The sequence below is a fragment of the Phyllostomus discolor genome, chromosome 1, assembly GCF_004126475.2.
Source record: "Phyllostomus discolor isolate MPI-MPIP mPhyDis1 chromosome 1, mPhyDis1.pri.v3, whole genome shotgun sequence".
In the NCBI taxonomy this organism is placed as follows: domain Eukaryota; kingdom Metazoa; phylum Chordata; class Mammalia; order Chiroptera; family Phyllostomidae; genus Phyllostomus; species Phyllostomus discolor.
In genome coordinates, this window is record NC_040903.2 from 54,586,118 (window position 1) to 54,604,801 (window position 18,684).

Below are 18,684 nucleotides of genomic sequence, written 5' to 3' on the forward strand. Positions count from 1 at the left end.
TCAGATAACCATCAACAAGGGAAGGCATAAAATGGCTATATTCACACACACCAGATTGGGTGAATCTCATGAACACATAACAGTACTTCCAGTGTGATTCCAACCAATATAATTCCATCCAAAATCTTGCAAAATTAAACACTATATTAACTAAGGATACATAGGATAACACTATAAAGGAAAGCAAAGAGAAAAATTTAGGATCCTTGGGGAGAAGGCGTGGGAAGGAGGGTTGGAATTGGAATGGTAAAGGCCATAAAGGTGACTTCAAAGTTACTAGTAATGTTTTTTATTTTTCCCTAAGCTGGGTAGTAGGAAGATATATGTTCACTTTATTTTATTGTATTTTTTTACTTACACATATGTTAAAATATTGTTTGGTACAAAGTCAGTATTTTATAATAATTTCATGAGAAGTGAAATGTACATTTTAAAATTAAATAATCTTTAAGAATTCTTCATTGGTAACAATATGATATGCAAGACATAAGAAGTTGGGATATCAATAATTAAGTCATTTTTTCAAGTGTTTATCAAATGCCTGTACACAGCTTCATAGGAGTGTGACAGTGGTTAAGCCCTTATTTGGAGGCTACTGATTTGGTAACTGGATCTTAAAAATGAATTAGAAAAACTACTGAAACCTAAAATGGTTACAGTCTGATATAGGCCCCACTGCTAGTCCAGGGGCTTCTGAAGGCACATTTACATGAATTGGAATGTCACTTGAACTGGCCATCGACCAGTCATTAAACTGCCTTTCAGTCAGGTCATGGAGAATGGCTCCCATAGTTTATTTTCTTGAAACTTAGCTATAATAAAAACTTTTAGGTTCTGTGGCTTAGCTTAGATATTACTGTTCTTCTGTTGAATCTCAAACATTTCAAGGTATGTGAATATTTTTCTTTAAATCAGCCAGCCAGAAAATAAAGGTTGAACTCTGTAGCTATAATGTGGTCCTAAATTTGTAGCTTAAAGTTAAAAGGGCTTACCCCAACCCTTTACTCTTAATAAGTATTCAAATATTCCTTTGGATGCCAGATAATAAATTCATAATGCCAGATGTCCAGCAAGATGGCAGTCTGGTTGCCCATATGAAGTACTTAAAGATACCCACTTGCAATTCCAAAGCTTTATTGCTCCATTTATCACAGGAAGTGCCAGAGTTTTGAAGTATTTTGTAAGAAAACTACTCTGCTTGCATCAAATCTCTTAGGAATGACCAAGGGTATTATGCCAATTTAATCCTAAATATTGAAGTTAGGATTCTAAATGACATTTAATAGTATAATTTATTTTCTATCTTAAGAAAACAAGACCTTATTCTTCCATATTGCTTTTTATTTTTAAAGCATCTGAGTGATGGTAAAAATCTAAGCTTAACAACTGTCAGATGATTTATGATGTTTCATTTATTTTTTAAAGGATTGGGGTGTCACCAGTAAGCCTATTAGAATTGTAGGTTTAAAGTTTCTCCGTTTTAAAAAAGACCAGCTGCATAAACAAGTGCATTAGCTTTGTAATTTAATTCTATGCGATTTTTAAAAAATACTGCAAAGTACCAAAGGCGGCATTTATTCTTAGGTCATAAATACTTGTTTATGCCCCTGTCATCTCAAACTCTCAAATACATCCCAAGACCTACTTCTTGAAATATTAATATGTTTTATCATGTTCTTTACAACCCCAAGACGTCCCTCCTTTGTCTACGTAAATCTTGCCCTTCTTCACGGGCTGACCCAGCAAGGCTAGAATGTGCATAAACTGGATGAAGACCACTTAAAACATGGGAATGCTGCATTCAGGGATGGATAGTCTAATTATCCTTGAGAACAAGCTGTAAGCACCTTGCTACTTTTTATTAAACATTTAAATTTGAGATAATTTTAAGTATACTGCAAATATAATAAATACTATGTATCTCATATACCCTTTACAGTTTTCTTAAAAACAAAGTGGCAAAAGAAAACAAGTAGGACTACATCAAACTAAAAAGCTTCTGAGCAGACAGGGAAACCATCAACAAAATGAAAAGGCATCCTATGGATAGAAGAAAATATATGATAACTACATACTCCAAAAGTAATTAATATACAGAATAAACAGGGAACTCACACAACTCAATAGCAAAAAAACCCAAATAATCCAATTTAAAAATGGGCAATGAACTTGAATAAACATTTTTTGAAAGAAGACATAAAAATGGGCAACAGGGACATGAAAAGGGGCTCAACATCACTAATCATCAGAGAAATACAAATCAAAACCACAGTGTGATACCACCTCCCACCTGGTAGGATAGCTGCTATCAAAAAGACAAGATAACAAATGCTGACAAGAATGTGGAGGAAATGGAACCCTTGGATGTGGTTTGTGGGAGTATAAACTGGGACAGCCAGTATGGAAAACTGTATGGGGGTTCCTCAAGATACTAAAACTAGAACCACCATATGATCCAGCAGTTCTACCCTGGGAATACGTCCAAAGGAAATGAAACTGTTATCTCAAAGATGAATCTGCTCTCCCATGTTCATCGCATCATGGTTCACAATAGCCACAGTATGGCAATAGCCTAAGTGTTCACCAGGGGATTAATTTATCAGGAAAATATGGTTATGTATACAATGGATATTATTCAGCCTTTGAAAAGAAGGAAATCCCGACATCTGTGGTAACATGGATGAACCATGGAGGGTATTACGCTAAGTGAAATAAGCCAGAAAGAGACAAATACTGGATGATACCATTTACATGTAGACTAAAAAAAAAAGATGAACTCACAGAAACTGAGTGGAAAATAGAAAAGTGGTTGCCAGAGGTTGGGCTTTGGGGAGAATACAGAGAGGTTGGTAAAAGGGTGCAAAAATCTTAGTTAGATCATATAGCTAGTGGCATTAATTTGGAATGGAAAACACCCTTCTTTCTATTCTTTTTTTTTAAGATTTTATTTATTTATTTTTAGAGAGAGAAGGGAGGGAGATAGAGAGAGAGAGAGAAACATCAATGTGCGGTTGCTGGGGGTCATGGCCTGCAACCCAGGTATGTACCCTGACTGGGAATCGAACCTGCGACACTTTGGTTCACAGCCTGCGCTCAATCCACTGAGCTATGCCAGCCAGGGCTGCACCCTTCTGTTCTTAACACTGCCTCTTACAGGTCTCAAAATGATTGCCATGCAATATCAAGAAGTAAAATTCTTTTACTACTTTTAATAAGAGGGCACATCGGTATAAAAGCAGCTGCTCAGGGTAACTAGAAAATTAAAACTAAAAAATTATTTTGTAGCCCTGGCTGGCATAGCTCAGTGGATTGAGCGCAGGCTGTGAACCAAAGCATCGCAGGTTCCATTCCCAGTCAGGGCACATGCCTGGGTTGCAGGCCACAGCCCCCAGCAACCGCACATTGATGTTTCTTTCTCTCGCTTTCTCCCTCCCTTCCCTCTCTAAAAATAAAAATAAATTTTTTAAAAATTTAGAAAATAGTTTAAGCATGTAAGAATACATAGTTTAAAAAAATTATTTTCTGAGATTTATCATATCAGGTATTAGGTTTGGACTTTGGGTTCTATCTTTTGGAAATACAAACTCTCACCCTAGAAGCAAAAATTCTGTATTTTATTCTGTTAGAGACTTTTGATGTATTTTTGGAGTCTAATTTTCCCATTGCCCAGGTAAACATGGTAGTGATTTAGTAGCAGCTCCTGGATATTATGTGTGAGATATTTGGTGTTGATTATATAATAATCAGAACCAAAGCTAAGCATACCTTTGGATTTATAACTTTATATAACTCAGTAATCATTATTTAAGTCATATCCACATACATATATGTTGAGAAATCTTAGTACTTTACTAAAATGGTAAGCTTTTATATTATACAGTAGAATAAGGCAAATAACTTTATGGATTTTGCTTAAGATTTCAAATACTGTGTATTTGTTCAGTAAATATAGATGTGCTCTCCATGATAATAAATAATACTATTTTGTGTTTTTCTCTTAAGTGTGAAAATCCAGTTATCTTCTCTAAGTATGTTGAAGAAAGTCCACAAATTTTATTTTACAGATATTTTGGGGGAAAGCCACAAATCCAAGATTAATAAAGACATTTGACTAGATGACTGTTGCACATTGATGCAGTTGTCATAATTTCCAGATTTGCCTCATCTGGCCTGCTTTTAAAAATCTGCAGTGGATGCTCTTTCTCAAAGTATATATCATAAATGAATTTTTAATCATAAAGTGGTATTTTTCTTTCAGAAAGTATTTGGGCAAACTAAATTTCGGTAGTAATTGTTTGAAATAGCATTTTACATTTCACTCTGCATTTATATTCATGTTTTATTTGCAGGATGCTTTGCCATCATCTAGTTGCATTGTGCCCATGAGATAGACAGGAAATTATTCAGAAAATACAGAACAGCTATATTTATTTCTTACTTTGCCCTCTTTCAAGTTCTTCAAGGTAGATATATAAGAGCAAATCCAAAGTGAGGGCTTTACTGTGCATTCCTCTTAACCATTTACCATTAGGGTGATATTAACTTGAATGGTGAATGGTTAAGAAGGAGAGTATCCTCCTGAATACACCAGAGCAGTGTGGGTTCTATTCTAACACTGTAAGCAATTGAGACTTAAGAGATGTATATAGAACATTCCAATAAACAAAAGCAGGATGCACATTCTTTTCAATGCATATTGATAATTTTCCAGGATAAATTATCTGTTAGACCTTAAAACAAGCTTTAATAAATGTAAAAAGTATTGCAATCATATGCAGTATGTTTTTGAACACAATGAAATACATTTAGAAGTGAATAACAGAAGGAAATTTGGGAAATGCATAAATATGTGGAAATTAAACAATACAGTTCTAAATAGCCAGTGAGTCAAAGAAGAAATAAGAAGAGAAATTAGAGAATACTTTGATATAAATTAATCTAAAGTGGTGAATTCCAAAGTTTATATGATGCAGCTAAAGAATGCAGTATTTAGAGGGAAATTTATAGCTATGAATGTTACTTTTTAAAAAAATAGGAGAAATTTCAACTTAATAATCAAACTCTTCATATTAAAGACCTGCAAACGGAAGAGTAAAGTAAACCAAAGCAAACAGAAGGAAGAAAATAATAAAGTTTAAAGTATAAATAAATGAAATAGAGAATAAAAAGAATAGATAAAATTGATGAAGCAAAAGTTGTCTCTTTGAAAGATCAATGAAATTGACAAACTTTTAGACTGACCAATAAAAAAAAAGAGAGAACATTCTAGTTATTAAGATCATCAGTGAAAGAGGGTACATTACTACCAATCTTACAGAAATAAAAGATTATAAGGGAATACTAGGGAGAATTATATATCAAAATCTTAGACGGCTAGATGAAATGGACAAATTCCTAAAAGTCAAAAACTACCAAAACTAAGCCAAGAAGAAACAGAAAATCCAAATCTATAACAAACGATGCAATTGAATTAAAATTTTTAAAAAGTTCCCACAGAAAAAATCCCAGGTCCATATGGCTTACTTGTGAATTTTATCAAAGATTTGAAGAAGAATTACCATATTTTTCAGACTATAAGACATACTACCCCCATCCAAATTTGGAAGGAATAATGGTTGTTAATGCTGCTGTTGCGTTCTGTTATATTGATGAAATATTATGTTATTTATGTTATTAAATATTTTACCACATTTTTTGCTTCAAAATTTTTCCCCGTTTTCCTCCTCTAAAACCTAGGTGCATCTTACGGTCCAGAAAATATGGGTAACACCAATCTTCACAAAGTCCTCTAAATATTAGAAGAGGGGAAAATAATTCCAAATTAATTCTATTAATAAACCAGTATTAACCCTGGTGCCAAAACCGAAGACTACACAAGAAAATTACAGACCAATATCCCTTATGAATGTAGATGCAAAAATGCTCAACAACGTACTAGTAAACCAAATCTAGTAACATAAAGAGCATTGTAAATAAAGACTAAGTGGGGTATATCTCAGAAACTCAAGGTTGGTTTAACATAAAATCAATCAGTGTAATACCTTATATTAATAGAATAATGAACAAAACCCATATGATCATCTTCATAGACACAGAAAAAGCATTTGAGAAAATCTAAGTCTTTTATCTGACAAAAACACTCAACAACCTAGAAATAGAAACTTTTTTTGATTGTTGTTCAGTTACAATTGTCCCAGTTTTTCTCCTGTTGCTCTTCTCTGTCCTGCCCCCACTTCTGCTCCCTCGGTCAAGTCCCACACTGTTGCCCATGTCCATGGGTCCTTTATACATGTTCTTTGACTAGACCCTCCCCCTTCTTTCCCCCCGATATCCCACTCTCCCTTCCTTTCTGGTCACTGTCAGTTTGTTTCTGACTTCCGTGTCTCTGGTTCTCTATTGCTCATTTGTTTGTCCATTAGGTTCCACTTATAGGTGAGATTATATGGTATTTGCCTTTTGCTTCCTGACTTATTTCACTTAGCATAGTACTCCGGTTCCATCATGCTGTCACGAAAGGTGAGAGTTTCTTCTTTCCATCTGCCACATAGTATTCCACTATGTAAATGTACCACAGTTTTTGGATCCACTTATTTGCTGGTGGGCACTTCGGCTGTTCCCAGCACTTGGCTATTGTAAATAGTGCTGCTATGAACATTGGGGTGCATAGGTTCTTTTGGATTGGTGTTTCAGGGTTCTTAGGGTATAATCCCAGCAGTGGGATTACTGGATTGAAAGGCAGTTCCACCTTTAAATTTTTTAGGAAATTCCATACTCTTTTCCCCAGTGGCTGCACCAGTCTGCACCCCCACCAGCAGTGTATCAGGGTTCCCTTTTCTTCACAACCCCACCAGCCCTGGTTGTTTGTTGATTTGTTTATGATGGCCTTTCTGACCAGTGTGAAGTGATATCTCATTGTGGTTTTAATTTGCATGTTTCTGATGGCTAGTGATCTGAGCATCCTTTCATATGTCTCTGGGCCCTCTGTATGTCCTCCTTGGAGAAGTGTCTGTTCATGACCTTTGACCATTATTTAATTGGGTTGTTTGTTTTCTTGGTGTTGAGTCATATGAGTTCTTTATGCATTTTGGAGATCAAACCCTTGTCCAAGGTATCATTGGCAAATATGTTTTCCCGTACAGTTAGTTCCCTTTACATTTTACTGATGTTTTCTTTAGCTGTGCAGAAGCCTTTTAATTCGATATAATCCCAATAGACAGGAACTTTCTTAACCTGAGGAAGGGAATCTACAAAGACCCACAGCTAACATACTTATCAGTGAAAGACTGAAAGTGTTCCTAAGGTCAGGAACAAGACAGGAATGTATTATTCTCTTGTCACTTGTAGTGAAAGTTCTAACTAGGGCAGCTAGGCAGAAAAAAAGAAGTAATAGTCATCCAAATTTAAAAAGAAGTAAAACTTTTATTTGCAGATGACATGATCTTGTATGTAGAAAACCTTAAGGACTCTGTTACAAAAAAATAACTGTTAGAATTAATAAGGTCAGCGCTTCGGGCCAAGATGGAGATGTAGGTAGACACACTTTACTTCCTCACACAATCAAAAGGATAACAACCAATTTAAAAACAAAAAACAACCAGAACAGCCAGAAAATCAAACTGTGTGGAAGCCTGACAACCAAGAAGTTAAAGAAACATTCATCCAGACTGATAGAGGGGCGGAGACAGAAAACAGGGGCAGTGAGTGTGTGCAGCATGGCAGCGGCTGGCAGACCAGGGTGGTGGCAGCGGACTGGGAGATCTCACATTCATGTTCCGGTAAGCCAGGAGGAAAAACTGGGGAGTGAGACAGACCACTCAACCCAGGGTTCCAGCATAGGACACTAAAGCCTCAATACCTTTGGTTGAAAAAACCTGTGGGGATTCCAGCTGCAGGAGAAATTCCCAGTTTCACCGGAGAGTCCATTGGAGGGGCCCATGGGATCCTAGAACACACACAAACCCACCCCCCTGGGAATCAGCACCTGAAAGGGCACAATCCACTTGTGGGAAGGAAGGGAAGTGACTGAAAGCAGGGTGAGAGCCAAGCAAGTGGCATTGTTCCCTCTCTGACCCCTCCCCCACATGGAGCAGCCTGAAGCAGTGACATGGGTTGCCCCACCATGGCAAATACATAAGGCTCTGCCCCTTAAAACATAACAGGTAGGACAAGACAAAGAAATATGGCCCAAATGAAAGAACAGGTCAGAGCTCCAGAAAAAGAACTAAGCAGCAAGGAGGTAGTCAACCTATCACATGCAGAGTTCAAAACACTGGTAATCAGGATGCTTGGAGAAATGGTTGAGTGAGGTCACAAAATAAAGGAAGAGGTGCAGGCCACACAAAGTGAAATAAAGGAAAATATACAGGGAACAAACAGTGAAGGGAAAGAAACTGTGACTCAGAGATTTGGAACAAAAGGAAGAAATAAACATTCAACTGGAGCAGAGTGAAGAAACAAGAATTAAAAAAATGAGGAGAGGCTGAGGAACCTCTGAGCCATTCCAGCAACGTTAAACATTCCAGCATCTGAATCATAGGGGTGCCTGAAGGAGAAGAAGATGAAAAGTAAGAAATTGAAAACTTATTTGAAAACATAATGAAGGAGAACTTCCCTAATCTGGCAAAGGAAATAGACTTCCAGGAAGTCCAGGAAGCTCAGAGAGTCCCAAAGAAGTTGTTGAAGCCAAGGAAGCACACACTAAGGTACACCATATAAATTACCTAAGGTTAAAGATGAGAGACTCTTAAAAGCAGCAAGAGAATAGCAGAGAGTTATCTACAAAGGAGTTCCCATAAGACTATCAGCTGATTTCTCAAAAGAAACCTTAAAGGCAAGAAGGGGCTGGAAAGAAGTAATCAAAGTCATGAAAAGCAAGGACCTACAACCTAGATTACTCTATCCAGCAAAGCTGTCATTTAGAATGGAAAAGCAGATAAAGTGCTTCCCAGATAAGGTCAAGTTAAAGGAGTTCAATAATATATGAAATGTTACTATATGAAATGTTAAGGAGACTTATCTAAGAAAAAGAATATCAAAACTATGAACAGTAAAATGACAACAAACTTACAACTATCAACAACTGAACCTAAAAAAAAAAAAGCAAAAACAAGCTAAGCAAACAACTAGAAGAGGAACAGAATCACAGAAATGGAGATCACATGGAGGGTTATCAGCTGGGAGGTGGAGGGGAGAGAATGAGGGAAAGGTAAAGGGAAAAGAAACACAAATGGTAGGTACAAAATAGACAGGGGGAGGTTAAGAATAGTATAGGAAATGGAAAAGCCAAAGAACTTACATGCATGATCCAAGGACACGAACTAGGGGGAGGGGATGCTGAAGGGAAGGGGGGTGCTGGACAGAGGGGGGCAAAGAGGAAAAAATTGGGACAATTGTAATAGCATAATCAATAAAATATACTTACAGAATTAATAAAGTCAGCAAGGCTGAAAGGTGCAAGATCAGTATAAATATCAATTGTATTATATATACTGGTAGTGAACAATCTAGAAACAAAATTAAGAAAACAGTTATATTTACAATAGCCTCAAAAAATAAGTACTTAGCAATAAATTTAACAAAAAATGTGCAATACTTGTGCACAAAAACTTCAAAACACTGTTGATAGTAAAGACATAAATAAATTGAAAGACATTCTATGAACCGGAAGACCTAACATTGTTAATCTGGTAATATCCCCAAGTTAATCAGCAGATTTAATGTGATCTTTATAAAAATCCCAGCTGTTTTGCAGAAGTTGACATGTTCATCCTAAAATTCATGTGGAAATTCAAGGGACCCATAATAGCCAAAATAGTCTTTAATTAGAAAAGAAAGAAAGACACACTTCTCAATTTCTAAACTTACTACAAAGCTATAATAAACCAAAGGGGACACACACACACACACACACATACACAGAATAGAATTAAGAGTCCAAGTAAATCCATACATTTATGGTAAATTTATTTTCACCAAGGGTGCCAAGACAATTCAGTGGAAGAATAGTCTTGTCAGCCAATGGTCTGCAAATGACTGGATATCCACATGTAAAAGAATGAACAAGAACTCCTACCCCACAGTATATACAAAAAAATTAACTAAAAATGGATCTGAGACATAAATGTAAGAGCTAAAATGAAAACTAAGGAAAACATAGGCTGAAATCATTATGACCTTGAATTAGGTGATGGTTTCTTTGATTGCTATGAAAAGCACAATAACATAAGTTGGACTTCACCAAAGTTTAAAACTTCTGTGCTTCAAAGGACACCATCTAGAAAGTGAAAAGACAACCCACAGAAGGGGAGAAAATATATGCAAATCATGTATCTGCTAAGGGACTTGCATCAAGAATACATAAGCACACTTGTACAACTCAACAGCAACCAGAAAACCCAATTTAAAAATGGGCTTAAGGCTTAATATATATTTGTCCAAAGAAAACATACAAAATGGCAGGGAGCACATGGAAAGGCGTTCAGCATCATTAGTCGTTAGAGATCAGCCACAATGATACAACACTTTGCACCCATTATGACAGACAAAAAATGTTTAGTAAAGATATGTGGAAATGGAAACCTCGTAAGTTATTGGTGGGAACACAAATGGACAGCTGCTTTGAAAATCAGTTTTGTAATTCCTTAAAGGATTAAGTATAGAGTGATTCCATCACTCAGCCTGTACCTGTACGGAATGTACCTATTCTATTTCTGGGTATATGCTCAAGAGAAATTAATGTCTACACAAAACATGTACACACATGTTTTCAGCAGCATTAGTCATAGCAGCCAAAAGGTGGAACAACCCAAGTATCCACCAACTGATGGAAAGCTAAATAGAATGTATATCAATGTGGTGGAATATTATTTGGCAATAAAGGAATGAACTGCTGATACATGTTGTAATGCTTCTGGGCCTTGAAAATATTAAGCCAAGTGAAAGAAGACAACAAAAAGCCATATATTGTATAATTGCATTTATATGAAGTTTTCAGAGTAGGCAAATCTACAGAGATAAAAAGTAGATTAATGATTTCTAGTGACATGAAGTAAGGTAAGTAGTAACTAGCGTGAGGTTTCTTTTTAGGATGATGGATAATCTGGAGTTAGATAGTGGTGATAAATGTGTAGCTTTGTGAATATACTAAAAAGCACTGAACTGTATACTTTAAAAGGATGAATTTAGGGTGAAGGAATTATATAACCACTTTAAATACTGACTGAGTTCCTATGTGTTCTGTTATTGTGGCAGTTGCTTAGGGTACCTTATGAACACCAAGGGATGTGAATCATGCCTTCTGGAACTTCTTGTCTGTTGGGGGTAATTAGCATCATCTAAGTAAAATTACAATTATGGTAAATACTCTAAGGGAAAAGAGCTAGGGTTCACTGAGATTATTAACATGGGTGTGTGAGCCAGACTAGGTCAGAGACAGTTCTCATAAGGAGGTGGTATTGCCCTGAGATACAAAGGGTGAATCCAGGTTAATTGAGAAGAAAAGCAGCATTACAGGGAGGGGGGTGAGCATGTATAAAGACTCCATCTGCAGACCCAAGTATGTTCAGAAAACTAGAGAAAGGCTAGTGTGACTGGGACACAGAAAGTGAGAATGAGGAGTGCAGGGAGAAACTGAGAAACAGGCCAAGGCTGGACTGTGCGACAGTATCTCTCGGACCCGTCATAGCTCTTAGTGGTTTTCTGTCTGAGGTGGCATGTTCTAATTTTTATTTTGAAAACATCACTGTGGCTGTGTTGGTGAGAGAAGGAGCAGGAGGGGAAGCAGTAAAAGGGTATTCAGTGGTTCCTTCAGGAAACGACATACCAGCTGCCACCAGGGAGTTGGCAGCGGAAATGAATAGAAATGGACGTGTCTGAGGGCTTTTTAGGAGACAGCACCCACACGACTTGGTGCAAACTTAAATCTGGGAAGTGAGGGAACAGAGGGATAAGGCAGGACTCCCAGATGCTGGACTTTTGAAAGTGAATGGGCGAGAGGACAAGTTCTAAGCCAGAGATTTTCCTTCAGTATATACTTTGTTAGGAACAACTTCAAGTAACACGAGTGCTTTTCTTTTCTTAAAAAAAAATTTTTAATAGAGAGCTAAGGAGAGAGAGAGAGACATTGAATTGTTGTTCTACTTTATTTATGCACTCACTGGTTGATTCCTGTTATGTGCCCTGACCGGGGATGGACCCCACCACCTTGGCATGCCAACACTATGCTTTGGCTGGTTGACCTACCTGGCCAGGACTGAGAGCTTTTCTTTTTTCCCTGTTGACAAATAGTTCTTTCTTACCAAAGCAGTCAAACATAATATAGAAATATATAATTCACCGATAGCAAACATTTTGGGAAAGCAAAAGAAAAAATTGAGAAAACTAGACTTTTTTTTTATATTTGCCAGATGAGTATTTCTCTGGGAGTCTCTTTTGTCCTAATCTACATCCTCAGTGTCTTACTATCATGTACTTGGCCTTGCCCATGATCCCCAGTGCTGTAGAGATCATCTGCCATGTAAGTTTCCTCATTTTGATGTTAAGTAATACTAATAGATTCTGAAATAATTTTCTGGCAGATAACTACCTTCCAATGAGGAATAACTGGAATGAATTCAGTTTTAGTAATTCTTATTTCCTTAGCTAGCCAAAGTCTTAACATGTCAAGTTCTTCAAAGAGGTTTTTATTCTGGATTTATTTAGAGTGATAGTGTTTTATTATAATTTCTAAAAGCCACGTTAGCGATGTAAGACTACACTGAAATAAATTTTTATCTTTCCCCTAAATTTTTTTTCAACTGACCCTTGAGGAGTTAGTTAGTGGGCATCCACTTGGATTTGGGAAATCTGCACACAGAACCAGCTGTCAGGTAAAGACCTGGCAAAGAACACAGGTCATGTAGATGGGCTGTGATTTAGATTAAACTGTGCCTGTTACAGGAAAGGTGTCCTATAACTGTTTTGTTGCTAATGTACCAGTAATAAACAAACATTACAAATCTATAAATGTCATTTGGGTAAACAAAGCTTTAGGCAAATTTAAATTAGGAGAGTCAAGAGAGTCACTTAGAGAAAATCACAGTGACCTGCGTTTTGCAACCCTGTTATGGGGCATTTTCACTAGGTGTGTTCCCGTGAGCTCACTCACTCACATGGGAGGGAGTCAGGGACTGTTGTTCCTAATTTCTCCCTGAGAACACCAAGGCTTGCAATTATTTGAATCAAGCTTCCATTTTTATTATTGTCAATATAGGCTCAACCTAAGGATTAGCTCTTTTGAATAACCATTAATTCTATTACATTGTTTTCTGTCTGTGCTTATTCTATCTTTTAATTTCTGAGAATTGCCATTTGAAATGGGAACTTTAAAAAAAGAAAGGGGAAATTTTTGAGGTTCGAGGCAGGTGTGGTTAAAAGCAGAACCCATTTCCTGTCTCCAAGCCTCAACTCCAACATTTATTAGTGCTGTGAGCTTAGGTGAGTTACCTAACCTCTCTGTACGTAAATGGTGGTCATAAAATACCCATCGAAAGGCTGCGGTGAGAAATAAATTAGCACACACTTAAAATGCTTAAAACCTTGTTTACAACATAGTAAGCTCAAAATTTGTGTTAGTCACTGCCCCTGTTGTTAGACCAATATGATAACTCTCCAGCTCCCACCTAAAAATTAAGATAAGTCTGTTTGGGTTACTGTTGACTTTGTTTGTCATTTGGACTTTTTTTGGTGGAGTGAGGACAAGGTTACACTGCCAGTAAGTGGTGCAAACCAGGTTTGCTGAAGAGCTGGTTTAGGCCAGGAAATAGCGAACTGGCCCTCAGACCGAGTTGGGCCTGCTTTGACATGGCTGGAGAGCTAGGAATGGAGCTTACATTTCTAAATTACTGGGGGGAAATTCAAAAGGAGATGGTATTTTGTGACACATGAGAATTATATACAATTCAGGTGTTAGTATGCCTAAATAAAAATGTTTTCTTGGTACACACCACATGTGTCCATTTCCATGGCGTGTGGCTGCTCCATGACACTGCAGCAGAAGAGAGCGGCTGTGACAGAGTCCGTAGGGCCCACAGCACTGACAATACTCACTGGATGGCCTTTCCAAGGAAGTTTCCTAATGCCTGGCTTGTGGGGCCGTTCTGCTGATCAAATGAACCCACTCATGCCTTTTCCTCTGTCCTGCTCTGACAGAAGATACAAGCTTTCGCCAGAAACTGTATGACTGGTGCCACGGGGAACAAGACTTATCAGATCACTGTGTAATGTATATAAATGTCAACCACTGTGTGTACACCTGAAACTAATATAATGTTGAATGTCAACTGTAACTGAAAAAAAATTAAATAGTACTAATTACCAAAAATTCTAAAAAAATGAAAACATATGACCTTAATTAGCCATGTGGCAGAAAACTTTTGGTTTAAAAAGTATGTCTTTCCACTTTGGTTTAATTCTGTTGAAACTGAATATAAGTTCATGAGCAGATTTAATTCAACTGTAGTAGATTGCATAAGTGTAGACATGACAAAAAGCCATACATAGTCAGTAAAGAATATTAAGATTTGGGTTTCTTTCAAGAATTGTCAAAATGAAAGTCTGGCTGTGTATGTGTATGTGTGTGTGTGTGTGTTCAGGGATATTTACCATCTCATAATTCTATTTAAAAGCTTCTTAATATAAAATGAATTCTGAAACAATCTGCTAATAAGACGACTTTTTCAATAATAACATACCTTGCAAATATAGTGTTATAATTCCATTTCAGAAGTTACTTGTGGATATTTTTTCAAGATTTTGTGACTCAGAGCCTAATACTTATAAGATAGGCAGAACTCTGGAGGCTCTTAGCAATTTTGCATAGAGAACACATGCTTTCATCTCATCAGACCAATTATTTAGGCAAATAACTTTTTCTTCTATCCTTACACTGTTTTTAACTATGATGTAGATCTCTTTTGTGTGGTTGGTTACATAATCTTTATTTAGGACCTGTTTTGCTTGAATATCTGTAAATCTTATAGCTCCTTTTGTTTAGGTTTATATCTTTCAAAGTACTTTCATCAGACACTTCTGGAAGACTTCTTCCCTCTGTGACCTGGGGCTAATGGGAACAAGACAGACTTGGAACCTGTGCGGAACTTTTTTGAGTCTCTCAGAAAAGACAGACATCAGATTAATATAAGTACTATCAGTGTTGGGAAAGGAGAATTAAATTGTGCAATATGGACATAGACTAAGAGGACCTAACCTAGTTGGAGGAAGTCACAGAGTATTGTTTCCTTAGGAAAATTTTTTTTATTTTGTGCTGATTTTGAAAATTCATCCTTAGCTAAAGGTCTATTACTAAACTGAAATTATTTTGAATTTAACAAAGGTATTAAAACAAGAATTTTTAAAAGATTGTACTTATTTTTTTAGAGAGATGGGGAGGGAGAAAGAAAGAGAAACATTGATGTGTGAGAGATATATCCACTGGCTGCCTATGGCACGCCCCCACTCCCCCTGTCGGGGACCTGCCCTGCAGCCCAGGTATATGCCCTGCCCAGGAACCAAACCTATGACCCTTTGGTTCGTAGGTTGGTGCTCAGTCCACTGAAGGCAAAACACCAGCCAGGGCAAAACAAGAATTTTAAGAAATTACATCTAATGTCCATCTTCTTGAGGTAGGCACAATGTATTTAATTGCTTTTTATTGACAGACAAAAATGGTTAACTGATGAACTGTGTGCATTTGATTTTTACAGAAGATTATTTATTGAGACAAATGGTCACCATGAATTTGGGATGAGGAAAATACAAAAAGCGAAAGACTACCATTTAGTTCAGTCACTTACTACTTGAAAATCAAAATATCTGTCTGTCCTTCTTGAACAAAAACGTTTTTAACATAGATTCTAACTAGGGTATTTTTCGGTTTCTTTTAGAACAGTTACTTATTTTTTAAGGTAAAAATAGATCTGTATGTACAGTTGACCCTTGAACAATGTGGGGGTTAGGGGCACTGACCCTCCCCTGCACAGTCAAAAATCTGCATATAAGTTTTGACTCTTCCAAAACTTCACGACAATAGCTCACTGTTGACTGAAGTCTTACTGATGATACAGGCTGCCAATTAACTGTCTATGTTATAGGTATTATATATGGTATTCTTGTAATAAAGTTAGAGGAAAGAAAATTTTATTAAAAAAACCCTAAGGAAGAAAAAAATACATGTGCAGTACTGTACTGTATCAATGCTGTAAGTTTTTATCACCTATTTACAGGATGAACCATCTGCCAGTACTTACATTAATATTGTCTATATGATATAAAACACTGTAGATATTATACATATTACTAACACAATAAAAGTGAAAAGATAACATGAAAAAATTCATATTTATTTATGGATATAACAATTCAGGTGTTAATAACAGAAAAAGTAATATGATGGCTTGACGTAGCCTAGTGTAATCAATCCGATTGCTTCATAGTAGTAAGGAAATCTCCAAAAATTTTCCAATACGTTTATTGAAAAATATCTGCATTTAAATGGGCCCACATAGTTCAAACCTGTGTTGTTCGAGGATCAATTGTATGCACACACTCACATGTACACACACATATACCATGTACAGAAATGAAGGGCAACTTCCACCAGCCCAAGTACCACAGGTAGTCACCCTTGACTTAAAGACAGGTGTACCCTCTGTTGCACAGTTTGCTTCACTTAAGATTATTTTGTGGACATCTTTTCCTCCAGCCTTTATTGAGAACCTCCTGTGTCTCTAGATCTGCTTGGGTATTCTTGTCCGTATCTCTGATAATGTTTTTTAAGTAATTCATCTAGAAGGTAAGATACTCCAAAGGTTTACAAAAGAGGTTACAGTGGAAAGTTAATTTCCCTTCTAAATGTGCCTACTGATTCTCCTCTTAGCAAATTCTTATTCTTTAAAATTGTTCTTTTATTTTAGATGACTTTATTTAGTTAGACTGAATTAATACCCTTCCCAGACATCTATAGGGAAACCAAATGCTTAATGAATTTATAGTAGCAACCACTTTATTTTGTAGTGTCTTAAAGATTGTATACCACAATGAGAAAAGATTTGCCAATAATTGTATTTGTTTTGGATTTCATGCTATGTGAGTGTTAGAGAATATAATCTGTAGGTGTACAATCTGCAGCATTTTCTATACTTACAGTGTAATTGAAAGTTCTCAAGAGAAGCCCCGCAAGGCCCTGCATGCCCCAGAGCTCTGCCTCCCAGCCCCCCACCCCCATGCCTGCCTGCTCACCTCACTGTCGGCATTGTAAATACAGACCCCACACTTGGGAAGCCCAAGAATACATGCCCTTGCTCCTTTAATCTCAAAGCTAATTGAAGGGTTTACAGCCAATCTCTGGCATGCCTACAATTGTTTTTATCTGGAACCACTTAAATTAATTTTATTCCCTCAACTCTGAGCCTGGGGAGGAAGGGCGGCAGTGGCTGGAGTGGAGTGGCAGTGCACTGAGGGGAGTGGGGTGGGCGGACTCACTGCTGCCTGAGCCACCTGGGAGCCGAGAAGGTGTTATGTAGTGCAGCATTTTCCCTGTGACTCTGGGTCTCTTGTCAGCTGCTAATATTAAAGTAGTGTGAACAGAGAAACTCCCTGCCTCTCTGGTACACTGGCCAGAGAACATGGGGCAATTCGTGTTCGGGGGAATAGAAAGTAGCTGTGTTGATAGCCTGTGTCCTGAGGAGCCCTCGGCTGAGATTTCCTGCTTACAGGCAATATTTACTTTCGTACAAATTATGTTCCTCAAAAATATACACAGAGGTTAAGTGTGTAATGCTAGATAAGAAAATACTCTATCACCTAGTAAAACTAGTAAAACCTATACAGTACCTTAATGTGTCATTTCTTTTAACATAGATATATGTCTAGTATAAATATTGTATATTTTGTAAGGATTCTTTAATTTTATTTTTTTCTAGTTGAACACATATATGCTTGGCTAAAGTCCATTGTGCTTCCAATAAAGATTAAAGATTTTTCCTCTTAAAACATCCTGATTGATTACCATTTTTGCCCAAAATTATGTTGTTTACAAGACCTGTGCTTTTTAGCACTAGTACAATCACATTTACTTTTTTAAAATTATGTTAAAAAACACACAACAAAATTTATTATCCTGTTTTTAAGTTGAGTAGTGTTAAGTATATTCATGTTGTTGGTGCAACCCATTTCTAGGACTTTTTCATCTTATAAAACTGAAACTTTACCCATTCAACAACCAATTCCATTTTTCCCTCCTGGCAGCCTCTGGCAACCCCAGTTCTACTTTCTGTGTCTCTGAGTTTGACTACTGTCAAATAGTCAAATTGTAGGTACATCATATAAGTACTATTGTAGGTATATCATATAAGTACAGTCACAGAGTACTTGTTTTTTTGTGACTGGATTATTTTACTTAGCATAATGTCTTCAGGGTTCATCTATGTTGTAGCGTGTGTCAGAATCTCCTTTCTCCTCAGGGCTGAACAGAATTCCATGATATATGTCTAGTACCTTTTGTTTACACACTCATCTGTCGATGGGCACTTGGGCTGCTTCTCAGCTATTCTAAATAATGCTACTATGAACATGGCTGTGCATATATCTCTTTGAAATTTTGCTTTTATTTTTTTATATATCCCCAGATAGAATGGCTGGATCATATGA

At 36.9% G+C, this 18,684-nt stretch overlaps 1 protein-coding gene across 4 annotated transcripts in view; it reads left to right on the forward strand.

Annotated features, from left to right (window-relative positions):
• ZNF438 (zinc finger protein 438) overlaps positions 1 to 18,684 on the forward strand; it is a 170,434-nt gene that overhangs the window by 105,552 nt on the left and 46,198 nt on the right. The window contains exon 1 of one of the 4 annotated variants that reach the window (XM_036022680.1): positions 15,495 to 15,525. The exons of the other annotated variants lie outside the window; for them this stretch is intronic. The gene's annotated coding sequence lies outside the window, so the exon portion shown is untranslated. Of the gene's footprint in view, positions 1 to 15,494; positions 15,526 to 18,684 lie in introns of those variants that run through there. 4 annotated transcript variants of the gene reach the window in all.